The 26,677-nt window shown below is 50.2% G+C and overlaps 1 pseudogene; it reads left to right on the top strand.

The window, feature by feature from the left end:
- Positions 1-26,677, top strand: part of LOC131588505 (zinc finger protein 208-like) — a 911,601-nt pseudogene that overhangs the window by 519,567 nt on the left and 365,357 nt on the right.

The raw sequence follows: 26,677 nt of genomic DNA on the forward strand, positions 1-26,677 counted from the left end.
CTCATCTAAAGTCCCCATCACCACCCCAGTTCTGAGATCTTCTCTCACCTTCTCCTTGGCTGCTCTAAGCACCATCTCTTTCTCAGTAGAGTCCATTAAATTCTCCACTATTACTTGTATATCATCCCAATCTGGATTCTGAGTTTTCATAATCCTTTTTACCACCCCTGCTACTTTATCAGGATTTTCTCTCTAAGTTCCAGCTGATTGTTTCCAAATTATCAGGTCTGCAGGTGAAAAAGGAACTTCCACAAACACCGGCCCTTCTACTCCTACTCCTTGTCTCAAGGGGGCAATCACAGTCCGCCTTTGTCTGCCCAAATCTTTTCCCGTTCTACCCAGGACCGGAGCAAGCTGTGACCGAGTCCGATGGGATACCGGTGTCGCTGATTTATTATCATCACCCCTGCTACTGCTATCTTCCTCCCCAGCATTTTTCACATTTCTTTGTATCACAGTTAGATTTGGATCATCTCCTGGAGAAGAAGGATCAGGTGAAGGCGGTAGAGGAGGATAAAGAGGGCAAGGTGAAGTGGGATTAGGCGAGATAGGGTTAGGTGAAATAGGATTGGGTGAAGCGGAGGCAGACAAAACAAAATTGGGTTCTTTTGGTTCTGCTGAAACCACTTGTAAATCAACATCCATCTCTTTCCCCCGACACAAACTTTCTTTTAATGCCAGGTGCTCTAAACAACTTTTTCCTTTTACACAAAGCTCACATTTATCACTCACACGTGCCTTAACTGCCATCAATCCACACTCAGCCTGCCATTCTGGCTTGTCTCGCAAATAGGAAAACAAATCAACGTACGGAACTTCATCCCACTTTCCCTCTGGCTTACAGAACAACATCAACTGTAAAATGGTGTTGTACTGCAAAGATCCATTTCTCGGCCACTTTTCCCCACTGTCCAGGTCATATCCTGGCCACCATGTATTACAATAATCAATCAACTTTACGTAAATCTTGCCCAAAGTTTCCCTGTTTCCAATGTGCTAATAAGCACCCCAAAGGAGAAGTACGTGGTATGGGGGCATTGCCACCTCAAATCCCTTTAAGCTTCTCCATGTTACAGTTACAGTACACCACACACCACTGCTGCCCAACCTGCAACGCTTTCACACTTGTCTGACAGACGGCGCCTGGGCAATACCAGGAATTCCTCCAGCCCAACTGTGCGAAGCTTTGGCTGCGTCTTCTCGGCAGGCACCAGAGCAGAGCGAAAAGCACCTTACCTCTCTCAGAGGGACGTTGTGAGCGGCGGAGACGGTCGGGCCGGATGGGCTTCTGGAGAATTCGTGGCTCTGTGAAGTGTTTGTTCTTCTGGAAGTTCAGGAATGTGTCGGGACTTGGTCTGATCAGCAGTCCTTGTCAATTTTCTGAAACTGGTGATTTCTCCCATTGTTTCCTTATGTACAAGTCCCTGGCCCTATCTCCAAGCAGATTCACTCATTGCCTCTGTTTTTTCTTCCTGGGTGTTCTTTGGTTTTGGGATTGCTCTCAGTGCCCTCATTCTCTGTCCTTTTGTAGCCGTTTGTGGCTCAGGAGGCCTGGCTGCCACCTGCATCCCCTTGCTCAGCTGCTGAATGAGCTGCACTCAGCAAGGTGTGGTGCATGGTAAAAAGATGAGAGTTGCTGTAGCACATGAGAGGAGAAACAGCTTTTGTTTAACCCATGGTCTGCCAGGGAAGCACAAAACCGTGTCCCATTCCCATCCTTTCCACGTTTGGACAAGTACATGAGGTGCTTTGCTATTTCCTTTGTTATCTGTTTTACTACTTTTCCATTGCCATCTATCAGCCAAGAGTACTTTGAGTTACTTAACTTTTCCACAAACTCTGCCTCGATTTTCTGCTAAAAGATAATCTGATCCCATCCCATGGTGAAATGCTGTGTTCCTCACCTGACTGGATTGGTGTGGGGGAAGGTCAGGGGCTGAAGCTGTCTGGTTGGTTATTATTTCAATGACATCCTGTAATCTAATTATGCCACTGAAATGAGAAATGTTTTCTCTGGTACCTGCTATGAATTCATCAGGGTTCCCAGGGTCTGGTCCATGGTGTTGCAGGATTTGTTCTGGTGGCTGTTCATCTTTTCCCCATTTCTGGGCGCTCCCTTCAGCCAGGGCTGCATCAATTGTCAGCTTTTCTCTCATTAAATCATCGCATACTTGGATTCCCAAGTGATTTCCCTGAACTTGTGGTAGCAAATAAACCCCAGTGGTCTGATACACCCTATATAACATAGACAGTGACAGCACATGTTGGAGTGGGGACAGGGATGATTCTCCCCACTTGTTTTAGTGAAGTTTTCACGACATAGCCTATTTTCTGTTTTCCTTTGCACCTCAACCAATTTCTGCTGCAGAGTCAGATATCCTCACAATGGGCTGTGCCTTTAGCTGTGCAAATTCCATCTGTGCAAGCAGGCAGAGCTTGGGCTGAGGGGCAGAGGGAATCAGCCCAATTCCTCCTGCAGGCAGGAAGCCCCTGGGCCATTGTGCAGGCTTTGGGCCATCAGTGTTAATTTGCATTTCTAAAGCTCCTCTCCTGGCTGCCTGGAACAAAGCTTCTCTTCCAGGGCAGCCATTTTTGGTAAAATGTGGCCACTCGAAAAGTGACATTTTTGAAGAAAATAATAATATACTATCTTTTTACAAGCTAAGGGCATCACCTTTAAAGCTCTTAGTTTTTAAAACTGAGGCATAAAGGTGAACATTGAAAAATGCATACCAAACTTTTGCCATCATAACAGCCATGCACAGACATTCCCAAAAAAATCCAAAGCAATAAAGATTTTTTCTACTTCTTGCCCTAAGTCTAAAAACTGTTTCTCCCAACCCTGGCCCAGCACTACCAGTCTAAGTAATAATATAGAAGTAGGATTATTAAGGAAAAGCATAATAATGGTGTAGTCTTGTCACCAAAAATGCGGGATGAATAAAAACTCTCCAACAATATAAAATCAAGGCATGACTTGAGTCTGGTCAGAATGTGCAACAAAAATCATTAATTCCTCACTTTGGCTGGGTGTGCAGAGAAAATCATTCCAAGACATGTGAATTTAATAGATGTTTCCTAAACTGTATACAATCTGAACCCATAGAAATCCATTGGTTTAATGTTCATTGGTTTGAAGGTGTGGAGTTGTTAGGATTTGGTTTCCTGTTGCAGCCGGATTTCTGTGCCTGTGATGTGAATTAGGTGGGCACTCCTGGATTTCCTGCTCAGCCTTTTCCAGACCAGGTGTCTCCAGCTGTGCCTGGGGCAGTGTCTGGGGGAGATGTTGGTTGATGTTTGCTGCTGGGTGTTGATGTTTTGTTGATGGTCGTTATCTTGGTTGCAATCTTTTGGGCTATTCCCAGTCTGTTGAGATGTTAATTTCATCTCTGCTGAGTGGTAGAAAAGAAACATTAAAATTCCTTTCCCCAAGGCAAAGGCAAACCTAGTGTGACCAGAGAAATAAGATTTGAAGCCATTTTAAAGTTGGTCTATTTTGGCAGCAGCTAATCCCAGGCAGGGCAGAGTGTGAGTGGAATTGAGAGGCAGAGTGGAATTGTCCCGGTGCCTTCCCCAGCAGCTGTGGCGAGGGCAGGCACAGAAAGGGCTGAAGCTGCAAGAGTGAGAGCAAGGATTGTCCCGCAGTGGCTGGAGATGGCAAAGGAGGGTGGCCAGGCCGAGGATTTGAGCAGAGGATCTGTGGGCAGGCCCAGGGGCTTCCCCCGCTGGGGAGCCCTGGCTGCTGCTGCGTTGCCTTCAGTGCAGGCTCAGGGGTGGCCTGTTTAATATTCCCTTCCAGTTCAGATTTCTGAGTCTGGAAGAGCCATGGCTGGGGCATCAATCATTTTATTTTTTCATTTTGTTAAATTTTGTTCTCTTTCTTATATCCACTCCCTAACATTGAGACTATCTGGGGGAAAAGAAATCCACGCAATGTTCTGGCTAGAAGAGAGAATCCTCAATCCAGCTCCTGCAATTCCCTGTTAATTGTAAGAATTGCTGCAGCTCCTTTTTAGTTGTGGGAAATGTTATTTCTGAGATTCCCTGCACCCTCTCTAAGTCAATTCACCACAGGCCTTCAGTCAAAATAGGTCTCAAATATTTAAACATTTTCTCTTCCATTTGCACTTTTTTTCCAGATACTCAAACATGCTTTTTAGATTGAAAATGAAGCAATTTCACAGAGGCTTCCTCTACCTCTTCTTGTTTTTCTGACTGGATCAAGTCATCCACATCCTGCATTAAGCCAGTCCCTGGGGGTGAGGTCAATTCCTTTGATATTTCCTGCAAGGCTTGCCCCAATCAGGTTGGTGCTTCTGTGCATCCCTGCAGAAGGACCGTCCATGTCTTGAGCATTTTCCCTTCTACCTCTTGTTGCCAGCCCAAGGCAGAAGTCTTTTGCATCCTCTGGAAGTGGGCAGATCCTCAGAAAGCATCTTTTGCATCAAGTTGTGAATGGCAGCAGTGTGAGGAGGGCACCTGGTTGAGGATGGTGTAAGGATCTGAGAGTGTGGGGTGCCTCGGTTTCATCATCTCATTTCTTCTTCTTGGGTCCTGCAGCATTCTGTGGATTCCATTGGATTTCTTGTTTGGCAGGATAGGAGCATTCTAGGGAGCCATCCCTGGCTCCCCAAGCCGTGCCTTGAGCAGGACTCCCAGACAGGCTGTGAGCCCTTCCTTCCCTCCCTTGGAACAGGGGATTGCTTTTCAACACCTCTTGTCCTGGTTGCTTGAGGGAAATTTGGAGAGGCTCCATATCTAATTTTGCCAATTTCCCTGGGGCTGCCCACACTTGTGGGTTCACTTCAGCCGTGGCTCTGCCAGACATTTGACACAGAGAACCAGCCTCTGTATCACCTTTTGCTTTGTTAATTTGCATACCCAATTTAGCCATCAAATCCCTTCCCAGTATATTACAATCACAATTGTGAGCAAATAAAAATTCCTGCATTTCAAACCCATCCCCCACATTGATTAATAGTGGCTGAATAAAACACTCCCACTCATCTTTCCCACTTAGTCCCTTAATTATTAAAATATTCCCTAACACCTTTAGGTGTAAGATTCCGAGTGGATGGAGAGGCCCCTGTGTCCATCAGGAAAGGTCTCCTCTGGATCCAGAGCCACCCTGGATGTTCCTAAGGGCTGCAGTGTGGTGGGTCCCTGGTGGAATGGGAGCTGTGAGAGCGCTAAGAATCCGTGTCCATCAAGGGCTGGACTTGCTGGTGCTGAGGGTGCTCCTGTCTGTGCTTGCAGTGTCCTTGTGCCCTGCAGCTGGAAGGCTGATTCCTTGCCAGGGGCTGTTTGGGTGGGCTGTCCCCTGGCCAGGAGGGCAATGCCTGTGCCAGGTGCTTGTGGCCGAGGGTGTCCCCTGGGTGCTGGGGCCCCCTTGGGCCCTGGGCTTGATCCCTCAGGGGCTGTAGGAACTGTGCCATGGCCTTTGCCTTCAGCTTGGCCTTTTGCTCATCCCTTGCTGCATTCAGCTGCTGAGCCTTTGTGAGCAAGTGCTGCAGGGGCTTCTTGTGGCCCTGCTGCAGCCCCCCTCAGTGCCTGTGGGTGCTCATCGTGTGGCAGCTGCTGAGCTTTCTGCAAAATCCTTCCTTTCTGCAGGGACCCAGCACAAAATGCTTTCAAGTTCATCTGGATCCTTGCAGGTGTAATCCCCATTTCTGAGCTGTTCCTTCCTGGTGCTGGCTGTGCTGAGGCTCCCCTCCCCAGCCCGTATCCCAGAGCCGGTCCCTGTCCTGCCGCAGTGTCCAAAGGCGGCCCCCCCGGCGGGCAGGGCCGGCAGCTCCACGGGGCCGGGCAGCGGCCGGGGCGTCCCGCAGCCTCCTGGGGGCCGGGGGCCACTGCCGGCCCTGCCCGGGGGGTGCTGGGGTCAGGCAGCGCCCGGCGCTGAGCCCCGGCTGCCCCACAGCCCCGGCCTGGCCCCACAGCTCCCCACAGGCCCCCAGCCCGTGCTCCCGGTGCCGCAGCTCTGCGCCCGCTCCTGCTGCTCCCAGCTCCGAGAAACCCCCTGAAACCCTGACCTCCTTCTTTTCCTGTCCTGGAAAACTGGGATACAAAGCATCTGAGTCAGCTGGCAAATTCTGAGGATAAGACATCTTATATGAAACACATCCCAATCCTCAGTATTTTTTATTTCCTCTTCTTTTCTATCATCCTTTTTCTTACCCCATGGATTGCTCCTGCTGCTTCTTGCCTTAAGCACATTCCTGCACACTCCCCTTCAGCCAATCCCTTCCCAGCACACCAACACCATCCATCCCCTGTTGTCTAAATCCCTTCTGGATTTCCCTTATTGCCTTCCTCGGTGTCCATGTCCTTAGTTAGCTCTGGGAGAATGTGCAAACGACCTCCACATGCTCCCAAGGGACCCTTGAGAGATATTTTGGGATCCTCATCCCTTTTGCTGGGACCCCATTCTGGCTTTCCCTTTTGTCCCCTCCCTGGGTGCCCTGCCATGTTTACTCCCCGAAGATCCCACTGGAGTCACTGCTGAGATTTTCAGTGCTCTCTCCCTGCCGACTCTTGAGAGCCGCCCTGATCCGTCCCTCGTCTGTCTCCTGCTCACTCTCGGGTACCCAATCAATCCCCGGTGCCGCCGCCAGCCGAGGGAGCCGATCCCCCAAACTGGGTGAGGCACCTTCAGCTGCACTCAGTGCCCGCCGGCCCGGACGGTGGAAGGAATTGCGGAGGAGCCCCAAGGTGTGTGGAAAAATTGACATCCCCAGAGGTTTCTGTCCACAAGGAAGACAGAGGAGTCCTGTAAAAGTAATTTCATTCATAAAAAGGGTGAGGCCATGGGACATTTCTAATGAGATTTCTCTAATTGTTGGAGGACACAGCCTCTTTTTCATCCTAATTTTCCCGGCCACATCTACCTCTTCTTTTTCCCATTGGCTAAAGTGCTGGACAGGTACAGACTTCCCAATGCAACTACTACCTACCCCCTTAATATGCACCTTACTTTTGTATAGCTAACGATATTGATGACTGTATTAAGTCTTTGTTCTTCTGGAAGTTCTTGAATTTAGCAGGACCTTGGCTGAGCAGCAGTCTGTGTCATCAATTAATAACATTTTGTGCAGCTGATGGCTCCTCCTGTCACTTCCTTATGTCCACGTCCCTGGCCCTATGTGCAATGAGGTTGACGGGATCAGTTTGTAAAGAGCCTTTGTTGTTGTTCCTTTGCTGGGGTTCCCCCGTTTTGGGGCCATCCCCCCTGGAGCAGGGTGTCCCCCCTTGGTGCAGGCGCAGGGCTCAGGCAGGGCTGAGGCAATCAGAGCGCGCGGCGCTGATGACTCATCAGTGTCCAGGCAGAGCCGCAGCTGCCAGCGTTCCCCAGCTGGAGCCCAGCTGCGCCCCTCCCCCCCGGGCCTTGGCGCCCCCCTTGAGGGGAATTTGGGGAGGTGGGAGGGGGGAGCGCCAAGGCCGGGCCCCCCCGCGCTGTGGTGGCGGGAGCGGCTGCAGTGGGGAGCGAGTGCGGGCGGAAGCGGCCGAGAGCCCAGCGCTGCCCCAGGCCGAGCTGGCCCAGCTCCATCCGTGCCCCTGCGGTGGGATGCTGTGGGACTGGGGGGGAAGAGGGAGGCGGCAGTGGGTGCTGGGCCTGGGGGCAGGAGGAGAAGGGAAGGAGAAGCAGGGTTGAGGAACAAAACGGTGAAAATATGTACCTGGGGTTGTGCAGAAGGAGGAGGAGGAGTGTGAGGTCGAGTAGGGACACAGGAGGAGGAGGAGGAGCAGGGAGAGGAAGCAGCACAAAGTTCATCCCTGAATCTGCAGCTCCCCTAGCCCCAGGTTCGTTGCCTCCCCACATGCAGCGGGTGACCAGAGTGGGCGATCCACGATTTTTATGGGCCTGAATCTTGGTGTTTCTGAGCCTTATTGTGGTAAATGTTGGTGCTTTGGTTTCTTGCAGGGGCTGAACCTTTCTGTTGTGCAGGGGGTTTTGGCTGAATCTTGTTGTTTGGTTAGTTTTTGATCTGTGTTTTGTTGTTTGGGCTGAATCTTGTTGTTTTTGAGGTTCTTACAGACACAAGATGCCAAATGTCTTTCTGAGATGAACCTGGGCAAGGAGGCATGTAGGAGACACTTTGGGGGTGGATGGTCTGAGACACGGCAGAGACCTCTATAGTCGAGTTAGATGTTAGTAGTTTATTTCAGGGCATGGGGGAGAGAGAGAGAGAGAGAGCCTGCTATGAGCCAACAGGGCACAAAGCAGGCTCAGAGAGAAGAATACAAAAGGGGGTAAAATATGAATACATGAGTTCAAGACTTTAAGATTGCTAAGAAAGAGAGTAACAGATCAGAAGTGAGAGAGCCAGGAAAAAGAGAAGAAAGAAGAGGAGGAAAGAGCAGGAAAAAGAGAGCAGGAAGAGTGTAGAAAGAGTGAGGCAAGAAGGCTAAGAGAAACAAGAGAGCAGAGAGAGAGCCAAGAGAGAGTAGCAAGAGAGCCAAGACTTAAGAGAGACTAAGAGAGCCAAGAGAGAGAACTCTCTTTTACAATTACTTATATAACCTATACATTGAATATTCTATTCCTTTACTAACCAATCTTTCTAAGTATACTAATACAGTAACATTTGTGTGTGACCTATAGAAATCGCTGTTTTATCTCAGGGTCCTTCAGACCTTTCCTTATAAGGCTGGGAAGAGGGGTCTCAGCTTAGTTTTATTGGGGGAAAGAATGTGTTCTGGCACACCAGCCTGGTTTATTTGAATTATTCAAACCGTGCTTTCATTTGTATTTCTCCTTTAGCCTTTCTGGCCAAAGAGTCATATTTATAATTTCTTTCTAATTCTACCTTCCCAACAGAGGCACCCCCCAGCCCAAGGCGCTCTCCTCTCTTTTTTTCCTCCTAACCAGGAATTTTCATTCCCAAATTTTGTCCAGATGGAAGAGGAGGAGGAAAAGCCCCAGAGATCCCGCACGAGGAGGGGCTGCAACCCCAGTCCAGGGAGCTGCGAGGAGGAAAGATCCCCCCAGTGCCAGGAACACGGCCAGAGATCCAGCCAGAGCTCAGAGCTGGGGAAGAAGCCCCACAAGTGCTTGGAATGTGGGAAGGGTTTCAGAAAGAGCTCCCACCTGATCGAGCACCACAGGATCCACACTGGGGAAAAGCCCTACAAGTGTGGGGAATGTGGGAAGAGCTTCAGCCACAGCTCCAACCTGAGGAATCACCAGAGGATCCACACTGGGGAAAAGCCCTACGACTGTGGGGAATGTGGGAAGAGCTTCTGCCGGAGCTCCAACCTGTGGACTCACCAGAGGATCCACACTGGGAAACGACCCTATGAGTGTGGGAAATGTAGGAAGAGCTTCAGAGCTATCTCTGAACTGATGAGACACCAGGTGATCCACACAGGGGAACAGCCCTACACCTGCTTGGAATGTGGGAAGAGCTTTGGTCAGAGCTCCAGTCTGAGGGCACACCAGCGCATCCACACTGGGGAGAGGCCCTACGAGTGTCCCCAGTGTGGGAAGAGGTTTCGGACCAGCTCCCATGTCCTCCTACATGAGCGGATTCACACAGAGGAGAGGCCCTTCCGCTGCCCCGACTGCGGGAAGGGCTTCAAACGCAACTCCACCCTCACCGTCCACCGGCGCATCCACAGTGGGGAGAGGCCCTACGAGTGTCCCCAGTGTGGGAAGAGCTTCTCCACCAGCTCTCACTTGACCCGACACCAACAGAGGCACCAGTAAGGGAAGCCCTGCGAGTGCCCCGAGTGCGGGAAGAGCTTCATTCGCTGCTCCAGCTCCATCCCCCATGGGAGGATCGGCGTTGGATGATCCCCAGTGACCCCCGTTGGGCAGAGCCCTGGTGATCCGTGGTCCTGGTGATCCGTGTTGGGAAGACACCTGGCTGGGAGGCTCCACATCTTCCTGGCTCCCTATGGGCACCTGGATGAACACCGGGGCAGGAACAACATTGGGACATAGACCAACAATGGGAATTCCTTGGGGAGAGTGAATTTGTTAATTTCAATCCTAGTGAACCTTTTCCTGCTGCCTCAGGAGCTCTGTGGGCAGAGAAAAGGGGGTGACACCAGAGTGGGGGTCCCTGGAGGGAACACACACGTTATGGGGGAGGGAGGACACGACCCCCGGGGCCCCCCCTCACCTTTTTGCTCAGGCAGAAGCTGAGCCCCCAGCACCAGGAAAACAAATCCCAGCAAAAAGCCCCCGATCCCCATCAGCTGTGAGCAGTGTCCGACAGCATCCCTGGGGGGTCTGCAGAGGTCAGGACCCCCAAAAGCTTTCACAGACACCTCAAGCTCCTCCAAGGACCCTCCCTGTTTCACCCAGCCCACCCAAGACCCTCTGAAACCTCCTTTGGGGTCACTAATTGTAAAAAATGAAGAATTTTAGAAAAATTTGAGTTCTTAGCTAGAGATTGGCCTTGCTGGAAGCAGTTAGAGTTAATGATGAAGCGAGAAACAGGATTTGAGATAATGAATCTTGGACTTAAGCAAAAAATTACTTTTCATTGTATGTTCAGCTGTGCTTGTAATGAGAAAAGAGAAACTGATAAACGGGTTCAGGAAGATCACAGACCTTACATCTGGAAACCCATTTAAACGTCACAGGGGAGGAAACTGGAGTTGTACCAAATGTCATTTGTAATGTCAACCATTGTAAAGGTAGAAAGGTGAGAGTGAGGAAGAGCGGTTTTCCTTCATCTCTTGATGACCTCTCCTCACCAAAACGACCCACTCCTCAAATTAGGGAGCCCACCACTCAGGCATAATGACTTTTTAAACTCATTACCATGAATTTTAATCCAAAGTGGAGCATGGGAAGTGTTAGCATTATGAATATGTATTAGTATTAATATGTATTAGTATTTTGGATATTTAAGACTTTTGTAAATAAATAGACACTGGAATCTTTTGTCAGCTTGCAGTGTGTATTAAGGGGATGACTCCTGCACTTGCCCAGTGCTGTGATTAAACATCCACTTTGTAACTTTAAACTGTTGGAGAGGTTTTTTGTCCATTAACAGATTGATATTGATACTGAATCAATATTGCAATTTTTTTGGTAAATCACTGCCAGTCTCTTCCCAGCCTCCCCAGGACCCACCAGAGCCCCTCCTGTTCCTCTCAGGATCCCACAGCCCCCTCCCAATTTCTCCCCACTGCCCCAGGACCCCCAAACCCTCTCCCAGTCCCTTCCCAGCCCCACCAGGACTCATCGAGACTCCTCCCAGTCTCTTCCCAGCACAACCAACCACATCCCAATCCCTGCTTTCCAATCCCCAGTCTCCTTCCAGCTCCTCCAGGCTCACTCAAATCCCTCCCAGTGACACCCAGCACCCCCAAACTCCCTCACAGTGTCCACCAGGACCCCCAGAAGCCCATCCCACCCTCCCCAACATCCTTCAAACCCCTTCCCCGCCATCCTAAGCACCTCAATCCCTTCCCCAGTTTAAACCAGGCCATCTCAAACTCCCTCCCAGTTCCTCCCAGCACACCCCAATCCCCCTCTGGGCCTCCCCAGTGCTTCCCCCGCTGCCCCCGGCGCTGTGGGGGCCGGGCCGTGCCCCAGTGCCGGCTCAGGGGGTGCTCCAGGCTGACGTGCTCCACCTGGCAGCTGGAGCTGAGCCCGCATTGCCGGGGGCGGTTTCCAGCAGCACCAGGAGCTGCTGGCTCCAGTCCCCGCTGGGGAGCACGGCAGTGGCCAGCACGTGGCCCGAGAGCTGCTGCTGGCCCTGGGAGCAGCTCAGCTGGATGTGGGCAGGGGAGAAATCCATCAGGGAGCAGAGCAGGCGGCCGGGACCGGGCTGGGAGCTCGAGGGCACCAGCGAGATGGACACGCCGGGGACATTGGGAGAAAACGGTGACAGACCGGGATCAGCTGGAGGGGAACTGGGAGAGATGGGTGAGAAGTGGTGTGGTATTGGGAGGGACTGGAAATGGACTGGCAGGGACTGGGGTGGCACTGAAAGAGATGAGAGTGGATACTGGGACACTGGAAGAGAGTGTGGAGGTTGGGGAGTGAAGTGGGAATGAACTCGGAAGAGACTGGGAACGGGCTAAAAAGGAGTGGGAGTGACTCTGGGGCCTCTGGGCGGGACTGTGATGGCACTGGGCGGGACTGTGGTGGCACTGGGAGGGACTGGGAATGAAGTGCGCGGCACTGGGAGGCTGAGTCCAGCGCAGGGCTCTCGGCTCTGTGGATCTGCCCGGCAACTGATGAGTCATCAGAGAGACGCGCTCTGATTGGCTGAGGGGCGGCAGATCCACGGAGGGGCGAGATGGACAGGCGGGGTCACTGGGAGTGACTGGGATGGACTGGTAGAGGCTCGATGGTCTGCGAGAGCCACGGGAGCCATTGGGAGGCCCCGGGGATGGGCACAAGGAAGGCTGAGGGCTCTGGGGTGATTCCCAGGGAGGGTTGGAAGGACACGGCCGGGCCCCTCTCTGTGCCCCGCGAGCAGCGGCCCGGACAGAAAAGTTCAGGAGCGGGAGGAGGTGTTTCTCAAGATTGATTTTAATCCTCATTCTCCTGGTCTGATTTGCTCAGTCCTAAGTTCAGTTCATTTCCCCATGTCGGGCTGTTGTGCCCCTGATGGTGATCCCTGAGTGACCTCTCCCTGCCCTTGTCCCGACCCACGAGGACTTGGATTTGGTTCAGTTCAGTGGAATTCATGGTGATTTGGGGGGAGCTGGAGCAAAGCAGCTGGAAAGCACAGTGGGCTTGACAAGGACTGAACCAGGGCAGGAGTTGGGGCTGCCTCGAGTGAGCTCTCACAGTGTGAACCTTCATGGGGTCTTTCTAAGGGAATTTTGTTGAAGTTTGACATTCATTAATAGAAAGCAGAGTCACAAGTGGAGCTCCGCTTTCAGCTTGAAATGAGGGGATGGAACGTGGGCACTGGGAATTCCGTAACCTCAAGTTGTTCCTTGATACTGGACACTTTAGCTTTGGCAATCTGAAGCCCTTCAGCAGCAATGGCTCTGCCACCCCCTGGTTTCTGGCTCAGACCCAGCTCGGAGCTTGGACAAGGTCTGGGCTTTGTCCTCTTGAGCTTCGGGAGCCTCCCGGGAAGCACCAGCCCTCCCCAGCCTACCCTTGGTAGGACTTTTTCTTTTCTCTCTGCTGACCATTTTATCCCCAAAACTGCCGTGGGAACGTTGTATCCAAGCACATCCTCCAGCGCTGCACTTTCCTCCTGTGAATTCCCTGTGCAGGGAATGTGTCTGTGCTTTTCCCTGCTCTGTTCACTGACAAACAAACCTGAGCCCGTGGGACTGTCAGAGCTCCTTCATGCAATGAAATCAGGTTGTGTTTCTCATGGCATGTTCTGGAGGAGCTTTTCTTGGTGTGTCTTGTGCTGCTGGAAATGACACAAGAGCCAGGAGGGAACAGAAGCTGCTGCTGCCCGTTGGCTCAGGGCCAGGGAACCAAGTTGTGCTCCCGTGCAGTTGGGCCCTGCTGGAAGCAGAGCCGCCTTTCCCTTGAGCAGCTCAAGCTTGTGACAGCTCCAAACAGGAAACCTCAGCAGAAAACTCTTCCTCCAAACTCAGCTGCTTTCCCTCCTGCAGCTGTTTGGGAAAGAGCCTCAAAGCACAGACTCTGCTGGGAGCCATTGGTGCATTTCCTCCCTCCCGGCAGCAGCAGCAGCTCCTGAGCCCTTCACGGGCTCCTGTCCCTTCCCAAACCCTTCAGCTCCCTTTGGACTCTCAGCAGTCACTAACATATGCATTTCTTTCATATTTAAACTGCATTTAAACTTCTCTTTTTCTCTCCTCTCTATCTTTTTAATCTCCTCTTTATCTCCTTTAATCCCGTCAGCACCAGTAGGATGGGGATGGAATCTTGGGGTGGGTGTGGGATGAACTGAGGATCCAGCAGAGAAGGGCAAGGCAGAGGGGAGAGGACTCAGCCAACCCTTCTCCTGCTCTCTCCTCCCCCAGGGTGCAGCTAAAGCAAGTCAGACTGGAAAGGATCCCACAAATGCTGTGTTCTCCTCCCTCTGAGCTTGGCTGGGGATCCTCAGCTTCAGCCTGGTGCAGTGCCTTAGATTCGCTAATTTGACTTTTTTGGCTAATGCACTAAATTTAAGATGTTTATTATTACTTAATCACCTTTCACCTTTGCCAAGTTCTGCTGCACTGTGTCTTCTTTTCACCCAATAGACTGCTAGCTCACGTACACATATGTGCTTCTTATGATAATATTTAGATTCATTGCTTACTCTATAAAATCACACAATTACACTTGAAAACTCTCTACCATCTCACTCAATGCAGTTTCTTATTTACTTATGGCATATTCTTACTTGCAGCTATAGGAACATAAACTTATGAATTCTCAACTCAACGTCTGTGAACCTTCAGCATTGCATGAACCCAAGCTCCTTCCAAGGCTGTAAATCAAACCCTTCAGTATCTGTGGAAGTTTCTGTCTTTCCATTTCCCACAGCCCACCAAAGGATTTGTGACACTTTGTGACAGAGGAGAACCTCCCAGGCAATTTTGTGTTTGCTGTAGGGAAGCTCAGGTTGCTCTGCATCAATTCCCAGAGCACCGCAGAGCATTGGCTTTGTGATGTCAGGGCATGGATGCCACATTGTCGTGGTGACATCCCAAGGTTGCCTTGGTGCACGGAAGGCCTCAGTGTCAGAGCAGCTCTTGGGCTTGCTCAGTGCAGGAGCATCCTCCTGCTTGAGGCGTTTGTCAGTGGGCAGCTGCACACTGACAGGAGCCTTGTTTGTCCTTGAGTGGAGCACAGTCTGCAAACTGGCACAGCAGTGCTACAATGATTGAGCAGCTCGCTGCTGCCGTTTGCACCCTTTATGGCATTGGCTATTCCGGCTATTACCTGACCAACCTGGCACGTAAGTAGAGGTTTTCCCTGGCTGGAACCTGAGCTGGCTTTTGTAGGTCTCCCTGCTCTTTCTTAGTGACCGGGTTGCTATTCAAACAGAAAGACCATGAGGATGCCACTGGTTTGGTAAAGCTCCTGTCAACACCTTCAGCAAAACACGGGGTGTCTGTAGCCAGGGGGCTGCGGGCAGCATTTGCAGGGGTTCTGTTCCCTCCACGGGAGAGCCTGTGGCAGCAGAGTCTGTCATTTCCTCACTTTGCTGGCTCAATGTCTTGGGGTGACTTTACTTTTAAGACAGCTCTGAGAGCTCGGGAAGTTGAAACTGCTGGAGGCTGATGGGAGTTTTTTCTCCTGACTAATTACTGGCCATGTGTGAGAATTGGCAGCAGTTTTAACAATTGAGAAGTGAGATCAACCTGTGAACACCACCTTAAGATGTAAGGCCGGGAATTTCTTGCTCTCTTTGGTTTCTGGCTTCTGACGAGGTCACAGGGCTCTGTCTCGGCCTCCTCCCCCCCTCCAGGCCGGACAAGGCCGCAGAGGGCGGGGTGGGGGGAGAAACGGAGCCAGCCTGGCCTGACTTGGTTTGCAGTTTCTGCCACTGAACTGAAACCTGACACCATCAACATCTGCAGCTTTAGCAAGATTTTAACTCTTTTACTACCTGGATGAGACTTGCAGATTAATCCTTTGTTTCCAGAGAGAGAGAAAGGGAGTGATCAACCATCAACCCATCAAAGAGAGTGAAGAAAAAAATTAAATTTAGAGGGGGAAGAGAAATAAGGAGATGCTTTAATAAGCTGAAATATTTTTCTGTTAAAGCTATGGAGATGGACAGTAGTGTTCTAAAAAAAACTCCTTTAATTCATGACAGAGAATATTGGGAGGAATGGAGTGTTTCCAAGTGTGGATTTTGAGCAAATGATGAAGTAGTTGTGACACTGTGAGATGCTGGAACAGAGGGGGAGAAGTAATAGTTGAAGATTTGTGGCTTTTAAGAAGCAAAAAGAAAACTGCTGTTTCCAGGAGGGCTCACAAAAACAGATAATTTTTGCCTTTGAATAACTAATTCATAAAAATGACATCCCTAGTCTCATGACCCATAACACACCTCAGAGTGATGTGAAATGGGAGGAGACAACTGATGGCAGATTTCCGGGCAGCTGGCATCAGAGAAATAGAAAGCTATGAAGAAAAAGAGTTTTCTTGTGAAAAACTCCATAGATTGCAGAAGAAGACTTCTGTTTCTCTACAAAGACTGATGAAAAGACTCTAGCAGGAATTGGGACTGTTGTAAACACCAAAGTTCCAAAGTGTTTTTGTCTCTATGTTGTCATGTAAACAAGGGAATGGTTGGGTAGTGGGGGAGAAAAGGATTGTTCTAGAAGTTTTATTCTGGTTTCTTATTCTTGTAGTTTTTGTTAATAAACTTTCTTTATTCCATTTAAGTTTGAAGCCTGTTTTGCTCTTGTTCTAATCCATATCTCACAGCAAGAAATAAGTAAGTTTTCTAGTGATTTTTTAGTTGCTGCTTTAAACCACAACAGTCAAGCAGGACACCTTTGAAAATGTAGACTGGGAGATCTTCTCAGATGCTGTTCTAAATAGGCCACGGTTCTCTCCAGTTTTCTCAAAGAATTTGGTTCATTTTCCTTGCCCACTGCAGGTCATCTGACCCGTGTGTTCAGAGGTGCCGATCCTGAGGTGAGTCAGAAAAGAACATTTGATGTTCCTGGTGTTTCAGAATTGTGGAGGGAACTGTGAGCTTGGCCTGTGGCAGTAGAGTGCAGAGGGCCAGCTGGGTGGGCTGAAAGAAGATCCATTTCCATGTTTACAACAGCAATAGCAAAGGCATTGTTGGCTATTTCCTAATTTTCCATTGCAGAGCTTTAAAAGAACTAAAAACTCAGATTTGCAGAGAGAATGTTGCTTGCTGATAGTAGCCAGGGTGAACTCTCTAATTCAGAGCTATTTGCTGCCTGGCTGAATTAACCCATTTTAATTTACTTGGAGAGACTTAGAATCCCATTGCTATCAAAGCTGATGATTTGTGCTTGGTAGAGCTGGTTGTAGAAATTGAGCTGAATAGAAATAAGGTTCTAAATGATAGGTAGCTGCCTGTCCCTAACTCCACCATCTGTCCACAGAGCCCAGAACCAAGAGCAGACTCTCCTGTGGCTCCCTCTGCTCCTGAAGAAGAGGCCAAAGAGGAGCAAAATGAGCAAAAGGAGCACGAGCCTCCAGCTGTGGTCACAGCCCAGCCTGACCATCCCCAGACAGTAAGTGCCAGTGCTGGGTGCTGCTGTCTTTAGTGCAAGGCAGAGCTGCAAGTTTCTGAGCAGCCAGCACTTGCTGTTGGTGGCTGAGGATGCTGAGTGCTGGAGTCCTGCCAGCACCCAGCCATTCCCCCATCCCGTGGCAGCTGGAAATTGGGCTTTGAGCCGTCGTGCTGAGGCCCCAAAGCGCTGCTGCCTGCGGGTGAGCAGCTGGCTGCTTGGCTCAGTGAAGCTCTGTCTCTTGGCTTCTGCAGTGCCATGGCCAAGGGCTCACACGGCATTTCTGGGGCTCACAGGGCTGGGTTTGTTTGCTTTCCCTTTTTGGAAACCTCTGGATGACCTGGAGAACTGTTCTGCAGTTTTCTTGAGTAATTCTTCACTTCTGCAGAGTCTTTTAGGCCACCTGCTTTTTGGCTTTTGATAAGCTGCAAGATGATTGTGTTGTCCATGAAGCTGTGGCCGGCCATTCTTGTCCTGTGTGGCCAAAGAAACAAACTGCGTAGTTCTGAACCCTTCTTCTGAGGCAAAATCCACAAGGGGCAAGTTTCTGTTGATACGTTTTGTGGTGAAGTCTGCAGCTTTGGAAACTGCATTGGAGCCTAGTGTGGGGGCAAAGCTGCAAGTCCTTGAGTGCTGTCCTGTGTTGCTAAGAGCAGGAAAGGCATCTGGAAATGATAGCTGCAGTATTTTAAGTCAAATGTGCAACTGGGTGCTTGGGCAGCTGCCTGGGACCAAAGCACCCAGGGGTGCCGCTCAACAGCAGCTGAAGCTGAGCCAGGCTGGGTTGGCTCAGGTGGCCAAGAAGGCCAAGGGCCTGCTGGCCTGTGTCAGCAATAGTGGGGCAGCAGGAGCAGGGCAGTGACCGTCCCCCTGTGCTGGGCACTGCTGTGGCCGCAGCGCCAGTGCTGTGTCCAGTTCTGGGCCCCTCTGATCAGAAAGTCATTGAGGAGCTGGAGCGTGTCCAGAGAAGGAGAAAGGCACTGGGGAAGGCTGTGGAGGACAAATGCAATGAGGAGGTGCCAAGGGAGCTTTATCCTGGAGAAAGGCAGGCTGATGAGGGACCAGCAGGCAGACTTCCATAAATCCCTACATGACCTTGCTCACCACAAGGGCTTTTTCCCTGCCAAACATCCCCTCGCTGCATCCAAGTACTTTTGACACTGGAGGAGGTGACATTTTCACCTTATCTCTGTTGCATTGTTGGTCTGCAAAGAGGAGAAAACCTGTTTCTTTTCTCTTTCTCCAGCAACCAAAGATGCTTTTTGCTCCAGATTTCCTGTCTTTTTCCAGCACTGGTGGAGATTGTGATAGACTTTCAGTTTGCAAGGTGGAAGTTCGGGAAGATGCAGTATTTTTGCATGAGAACATGTAGTTTGGGGCAGGGATGTTGGTGCAGAAGGAGCTGTTCTGGTACCAGGCAAGACAGCAGGGCTTGCACATCTTTTTCAGGTTCACAGTGTTCATGTCTTTTTGCAAGCCTGAGGGATCAGTATGTGTTGTGTTTGGGAACTGAGCAGGAAATCAATGCCCTTGCATTGCAGCTGGTCCTCCAGAGATCAGAGAGGCTGGGAGGGGCTGGGATTCATTTCTGATTCCAGCCACTTCAGCACCGTCACTGTGGTTGTCTCCAAGAGAAGAACTTGTCTGAGCACAGATGCACAAAGACTGCAGTTCCCAGTGCAGTGCTCTGGCTCTGATCACATTCCATAAGGACCGACACGCTCCAGATTCCCCAGGAGTGCGGTTTATTGGAGCAACAGGAGAGCGAGTTCAGCATTGCTGCTGATCAGGGGACTGGCTACCAAGGGTTGATGTGTGTAGTGACAGAAATTATAGTGAGAGAGTTTATAATAGTGAGATCTAGCTGTCTGTCTATCTATCCATCTATCTATCCATGTAACTTTTACATAATTGATTCTTCCCAGCTCTGGTCCAAAGCCATTGGGGGTGCAAATCTCACCTAAAGGCATCCCATTCAGGAGAAGAGACATGTTCTGTTGACTGATCCTCAGCAGGCAGAGATGTTTTCCCCTTTAGAGATCGTTGTTTTTTTCCCCTCAGAGCTGTTTTCCTCCTCCTGCCTCTTCTGTCCTGACAATCCCTGTTTAACCTATAAATTTCTGCCTGTCCTTGTGAGGTGGAACAATTCCATGGTTTAGGTGGTTTTTGGTGACTTTGGTCATACATGCATTACATGACACATGGCTTCCTTCATTGGCATCCCTAGGGGTGTGTCAATTAATTTGTTGATGGGGCCTTTTGAGGATCTCTGTCACTGCCGCTCAGAATTCTCAGCTGACAAAAGAGGGAGGAGAAACACCTTGGTCCTCTTCCATATTCTGAGGTGGCCATTGAGGCTCTCTGACCTGCAGCAAAGGATCAAATTGCACACATCCTTGTCTCCTGAATGAGCAGGATTTCTAACAAGAGTGTAGATATCAGAAGGGCAGGAGTGGCAGTGCAGGCCTGAAAAGAACATGAACTCCAGCAGTGTCTCTCACAAGGGATGAGCTCACCCAGGAAGCCCCTGCAGAGCCAGGATGGAGCTGTGGGGCAGGGCTGGCTGTCAGTCACTATGGAGAGACAAGCAGGACACAGCAGAGGGAGAGGGAGGCCCTTGAGAAATGCCCCACATTTCCTGTCAGCTGCCCAAGAGTCTGTTGGAGATTCAGCGCCAGATGGGCCCTGACTGCACTGCCAGGGTCACTTTGGAATCTGTGCTTCCCCACGGGCAGAGAACAAGGCAGGAGAGCAGCAGCACAGTGCTTTGGGAACGTGGGAGCCCATCAGTCTTTGAGTCTTGGCCCACAAATATTGTATGAGAAGTTGAAGCCCATCTTCTCTTGCTTTCTCTGCAGGGCCTTCCAGAGAAAGAGCAGGAGCAGATTGTTTTATCAGGGAGGCCGTGCCAGACTGAGGGAGAGCTGTTCCCAGCCCAAGAGCAGGAAGAGCAGCTGGGGCAGCAGGTGGAAGAGCCACTGGAGAATGGCCAGGTAAGCCTGACTCAGCAGGGGACAGAGTGAAGGGCAGGAAGAGGGGCATAAAACGCAGCTCTTGGGACTGAGCAGGCCACGAGTGCCAGAGGCCCTGAAAGCAAAGAGCCTCTGCAGAGATCAGCAGCGGGACAGGAGGTTACAGTGGAAGCAGAGGTGGGTAGGGAAGCAGAAAGAAGTGACTGAATGAGTGTGATTTTGAGGCTGAAACTGAGGAAGAAGCTGAGCCTGATGGCAGCTCCCAGGCACTTGCTCTCCATTTGTGTGTACAGAACATCAAGGCAGAGCCCCAAGCAGAGCTGCCCGAAGCTCAGAGGGCCATCATGGCAGTGAAGAGGAGGCACGAGGAAGACAGGAGAAGCATCCAGGAGGAGATGAATCTCCATCAGCAGAGAGGCAGTCAACAAAACCAGGTGAGTGAAAGAGTGGCAGACACTCCACTCATGGAAATTCCTCTCTCTGGTTCCTCACAGGCCTCCGATGAGAAGCTGCTGGCAGAGCTGCAGGAAACTGAGGCTAGGATCAAGGAAAGGGAGAAGAGGCTGGAGGAAGAAAGGAAAATCATCCAAGAGAAATTTAATCTCCTCGTTCAGAAGCAAGAGGCTCTAGAAAATCGAGTGAGTGAAAGAGCGATAGGCACAGCAGTCACTGCAGTCTGGTGCTTTCTGCCCTTCTTGCCTTTCCTCTGCAGAGCAGCCGGGGGGTGGGCTGATGCCTCTCAGTGCCATCCTGCTGTAGTGTCTATCCCAGCTGCTTGGAAGGACATTTCCTGCTGTGCTCAATCTCAGCTGCTGCCCTGGACAGTGGGACCAGTCATTTGCCCCTTTTGAGTGCTCTCATCTCAAGAGATTCCTGCTGGCCTGCTCCTGCTCTCCTTGTTTCTTCAGGGCTTTTTGCAAGTGAACAGAGTCCCCCAGATAGATTTGGAATACAAGCTGCAAGCTGTCTGTATCCCTTGGTGAATCTGCTGCTGTCCTGCTCTTTCCCTTTGCTCACAGTCAATGAGCCTTGGCAGACAGGGACAAGCTGTGGTCTCTGACTGCTTTGTTCTGTTTGACTTGAGGTGGACGTGTTGATATCTCACCTGGCAGCCTGCGAAGGCTTCCAGCAAATGCCTGGTGATGAAGAGCCCCAAGGTCAGCGGGAGGCACAGGTACTGTCCCAAGCACAAGTGCTGCAGGCTGAGCACATTCTGAAGATGGTGCAGAAAAAGAGGACTGAGGGGGAGGAGCTCCAACATTAGAACAAGGAGCTGCAAATGTGTCTGCAGCCCTTGGAGGGGGAAAGGGATCCTTGGGAGGAAGTGGAATGGTCGTTGTTGCAGTCATCCTTCAGAAAATCCAGGAAAATGGAAAATGAAACTGGCCATGAACTTGATTAAAACCAACCTTGGGTTTTGACCATTTGGTTTCAGAAGCGGGCATCCAAAAAAATCCAGTTGATGAGCTTTGCATGTGGCTAACAGCAACTTCCTAAGGGCTTGCATTTGAAAAGGGAACTCGGGGTAATCTCTGCCAGCCAGCTTTCTGACACAAACTCCTTTCTTCTCTCAGATCTACACAGGCTCTTCCATTGAATCTGCTGCAGCAGCAGCAGCAGCAGCAGCAGCATCTAGAGGAGCCTTTGTTCCCCAAGCTGAGCAGTGGAGCCCGGGCAGTTTCTCCATTTCCAGCAGTGACACATCTGCTGCTCAGCTACAGGAGAGCCAGGGAGACTTCCTGGAGCAACTGAGTACGTCTGGTGTATTTCTTGTCTGAGGGACAGTGTATTGTGTGCACGTGCCAGCAGAGCTGGAGCAAATGATCCTCCTCACTTTGGTGTCCCAGAGACATTTAGGACTCCCCACAGGAACTGCTGTGCTCTGAGGCAGCGAGAGAGCGCTCTGGGTGTTCCTGCTGCCTCTGAGGGCAGCTTGGACTGGCTCGGCTTTGCCTGGGATTCCCTTGCCACTAAAGGCAGAAGCAGGAATTGTTCTTGGATCAGCAGAAGGCTGTGGCCTAGAAAATGATCTATGCAAGTCCTGTGTGCTAGTGGCCAAACTGAACAGAATATTTGATTCCTAAATTCTCCTTAGACTCCAGACTCCCCACCAGTCATCAGAACCAAAAGACTTCAGAGATATTGATTGGTTTGGGGGTTTTGTCTTTTTGTTGTGGTTCTGTGTTTAGTTTTCAGTTTTTATCCTTTTTTGGTTTCAGATTTGGGCTTTTTTGGTAGAGTTTGTTTTTCTCCATCCTGGAAGACCTGTTCTGCCCCATGTGTCTTACTGGTGTCATTTTTATGACTGTTTTTATTGCCTCTACTACATCTACAAGGTTTTTATGAGAATGCTGTATTTTTGTCAGTGAGGACTCCTTTGAAAGAACATCAGGTGACAGCAGAAACAGAGAGCAAGAGATGTTTTCATTGGGCCCACAATGAAGAAACAGATATTTGTATAACAATCTGTAATTAATATCCTAGTTTTATTTTTATAAAGATGTGTCCAAGAGACACATCGACGTGATGTAATCAGATAAAACAGCACTGCAGGCATTTCTCAGGAGCGAGCCTGCAGCCCCTCTGCTGTGTATTCCTCAGATCCATGGCACTTTTTCCATACCTGATTCCCAGTCATTCCCATGACTCTTAGAATCCTACCTATTGGCCCAAGCCCTGCTCAGATCAGTCTCTGGGAAAACACATCAAGCCCTTTGTGATTCTGCAGCACAACCCATTTAATCTGCTTCTTGCCCATAACAGCTGCCAGTGCTGTGCTCTCAGAAAAGACGTGGTGGGGCTGAGAAAAGATCCCAGCTGATTTGGTGTCTACCTTCACCTGCTGGGACAAAAAGGGCCTTGATCTGCACCTGGGTGTGTCTGATCTCCAAGGCAATGCTGTTGTGTCCTGAACGGGGGCCACAGCTTGTCAGGGGCTCAGGCTGGCTGTGTCTTCTTGCCATTGCTTGTCAGTGCTCATGCTTGGCCTTTGCCAGCCTTGTGCTGTGCCCTGCTGTGCTCTCTGCGCTTCATTTCCTTCCAAGGACTGGACAAACTCAGTCTCTCTGCTGGCCATTTGTACTGCACAACTGCCTGTCTTGTTGCTGCTGTGGTTGCTGCCCAGCTGACCACAGAGGGTTCAGAGCCCCAGACAGCGGGGCTGCCTTTGGGATCTCCTGCAAGTTAGGATCTCTGCCTGAAAGTGAGCATCTTGCATTTTGTTTCCCTCAGGGAGAATGGTGAACAAGGAAAATCCCGTCACAAAATACATTGAACTGGAAAGTCTTGGCAGCGGGTGAGTCCAGCCACAGTTACTTCTACACAGCCATGGGCCAGGTGTTTCGCTGGTGGAATATCCATCAAGTGGGAAGTCAGACAAGTTGTCCACATGTTTAGACACCGGGCTTAGTCTGCCCCATCTCTCAGTACTGGCCAGAATTTGTCAAGTGTGCTCAGAAGGCATTGTCAAAGACATCTCCATGCTGCCAAGGTCTTGCCTGCAGCAAGGAACAGAACCTGGTAAATCTGCTTGTCTCTCAAGTATGGGACAGCTCAGGGTTCATTTCCTTCGCATTTTTGGATGTCTCCAAATCATCTGGCCTCACTAATGAGAGGAGAAGAATCTTGCTTGCCTGAAAGCACAACCTACCCCCGATGAGAGCTGTCAGATACCAGTTCTCAGGAACATTTCTCTCCAAGAGTTTGGTAAAGGAAATACTCCATGCTCAGGATTAGAATTGCACAGTTTAGAAGCTGATACCCGGGATGAAGGAATAAGCTGCCTTTTGGAGCTGAGGCAGTAAAGCCCAGCGCTTCAGGAACAGGCCCAGTGCCCATGCACTTGAGGGGAAAATGCATCATCTGCCTTCTGGCAGACCCCTCCTGCAACCTGCAGCTTTTAGGCATTTACAGCAAAGCTCTCCTGTCTGGACTGGCTTTCAGTGCAAGATCTAAATGGCTTCTCCTTTCTTTGCTGCTGTTTTGTTTCTAGGGGTTTTGGAGAGGTTTCCAGAGCACTTGACACTGCCACAGGAGGAGAGGTAAATGTCAACAGCCCCTGCAGCCTCTGCTGCTCTCCAGGCCTTTCCCCACTGCTGAGAGCTGTGGCTGGAGCTTTGAGTAGAGCTGTGCTGAAAAGGCACAAGAAGCACAGACTGGAGCCAGCCTGCAAATTGCACTTGGAACAGTCTTTGTGGACAAGGCAAATCGCCAGTGGCCACATGTCCTGTAACTGGCCCCCAAGGGAGCAGAGAAATGGGCTGTTGCAATGTCACTTCCTAATTACTCCAATGACCAGGTCTAATCACAAGGCACTTTGGCACAGCTTGGCTGTGCCATTCCAGAATCACTTGCTCCATGTGTGTTGTGGTCTCATGCTACCAGTTTCCTCAAATTACTCCTTTTCAATGTCCTTTGAGGTGGCCATAAAGAAAATAAGTGTGCATGGAGTGAGGAGGAAGATACTAACCATGAATGAAATCAGGATCATGGAGAGTAATAGGAGTCCCAGGGTCGTGAATTACTTAGCCAGGTGAGTGGTCACGGTCCTATCCCTTGAATGTTTGTTTACATACTACAAGCATGAGAGCTTAAAAACCCACTTTGGTCAGTGGCAGGAAATAGAGCTGTTAATTATTATTTCTCTACTTATCTCCAATGGATGGGAGGAGACTGCATTTTGTCTGCATGAATCTACCCTGGCAAATGCAGACTGAAAATTGTTCAAATACCTGCATCAGCCCTATCTTAATAATTCAATACCTTGTAAGTTCATTGCCTCCACAGTTCTTTGGGATTGAGTTTTTCAAGTTTCTTAAATGCTGATGAACCATCCAAGAGAGGATTGCCCTTGCATTGTTGCCCCTCTTTTCCACTGCTGTGCATGCCAGGAAGACTAGGTGCTTATTTCCAGAAATGCCATGTGTGACAGGTTTTTTATCTGGGCTCTTCCTAAACTGCCTTTCTCCTTGAGACAGCACAGACTGCAAACACTGCACAGCCTAGAGGCAATGTCTATTCCTTTTCTTCTGCCCTTGTCTCCAAGGGACCCAGAAACAAGACTCAAGCAAAAAACCAACCTAGCCGTGCATGTTCACCTGCATGGCCTTGTTTCCTTTTTTCAGCTACCTTGTGCATGAGGAACTCTGGCTGGTGATGGAGTACATGGACGGAGGCACTCTGAGAGATCTCATCGACGAGGCTCAAATGTCTGAAGAAGAGATTGCAGCTGTCAGTCGGGAGGTCAGGGATCCCATCTGTGCTTCCAAGGCCTTGAGCTGGATTGTCTGGGAAACAGAGGCTCAGAACGGGAGTGATTTCATGGGCCAGGCTTGGTTTCTGTGTTGCTGCAAGGCTATGGGCAAGCAAGAGCATCTCAAGTGAACTGTCTGCCAGTGCCCCTGCACTCACTGGACTCACTTCCTGTACTCTTATCCCCTGCTCTTGTATTCTAACTCTGTCTCTCAGACTGGCATTTGCAGTTCTCCACCTTGCCTAGCTAAACTTTTGCCTGTCTGCACTGCATTCCTTGTCTCTAAAGCAAAGGTGTGGTGGCAGGATTTGAAACAAACAGGAAAGAAAAAAAGAGAGACCAATTTCTTTTAGTCCTCAGCTGAAAAGGACAGTAGTGCAGCCCAAATGCTCTTTGCTTCTGAGCACATGCACTGCAGCTGCAGTCACCCTGGCTGGTTTGCAGGGGACAGTCTACAACAGCAGTTGCTGGTGCTCTTTCAAAAGCTTGCCTTTCCTGAGAAAGGTGCTGCTCTGCTACTGTTGGAGCAGCAGGCTCTTGCTCTCAATGGTGCTGTGTTCTGCCATTCCTCCCCATTCCCCTGCAAAGGGAACCTTCCACAGCTGTTTCCTTCCTTGTGGGATGAACTCACATCACTACTTTTTGCCCCCCTGGTTCTGTTTTCTCTCTCAGTGCCTGCAAGGACTGGATTTTCTTCACTCCAACCACGTGATCCATCGAGATGTGAAGAGCAACAACATCCTGCTCAGAACCGACGGCTCTGTCAAGCTGGGTCAGTGTATTCTTGGTCAGCTTCAGCGTTCCAGGAATGGGGGGTGTGGGGCTGCTTTCAGTGACTGCCAGCTCCCCAAAAATGCTGCTGCTGGCTGAAGGCACAGTTGCAGTGTGCACAGAGCTATGACAAGGAGCCACAAGCAGCCAAGAGTGCTATTGCTCTGTGTGTGTCTGTGTGTGTTCCTGCCAGAGGGAGGGAGCTACAATCTAAACCTTCAGGGGAACAAAAGGCACTGCTGGAGGAAGTGTAAAAAATGGGGGGATGTTTGAAGTAGCCAATTCATATTTCCTTGGGTAAAGCCCCAAGGAAACAGAGCAGGGAGTGTTGTCCAGGAAATTCAACTGCACATTCTCAAACTTCTACTGGGGAATTCTTTGCCTTGGTTTCCTAATTGACAGTATTAAAATTAAAACAGTATTTTGCTTTCTCCTCAGCTGATTTTGGCCTTTCTGTTCAGCTCACCCCTGAGAAAAATCAACGGTGCTCAGTGATCGGGACTCCTTGGTGGATGGCACCTGAAGTGGTGAAGCGTCAACCATACGGCCCCAAAGTGGACGTGTGGTCTTTTGG

Source organism: Poecile atricapillus, chromosome 26 (assembly GCF_030490865.1).
Source record: "Poecile atricapillus isolate bPoeAtr1 chromosome 26, bPoeAtr1.hap1, whole genome shotgun sequence".
In the NCBI taxonomy this organism is placed as follows: Eukaryota; Metazoa; Chordata; class Aves; order Passeriformes; family Paridae; genus Poecile; species Poecile atricapillus.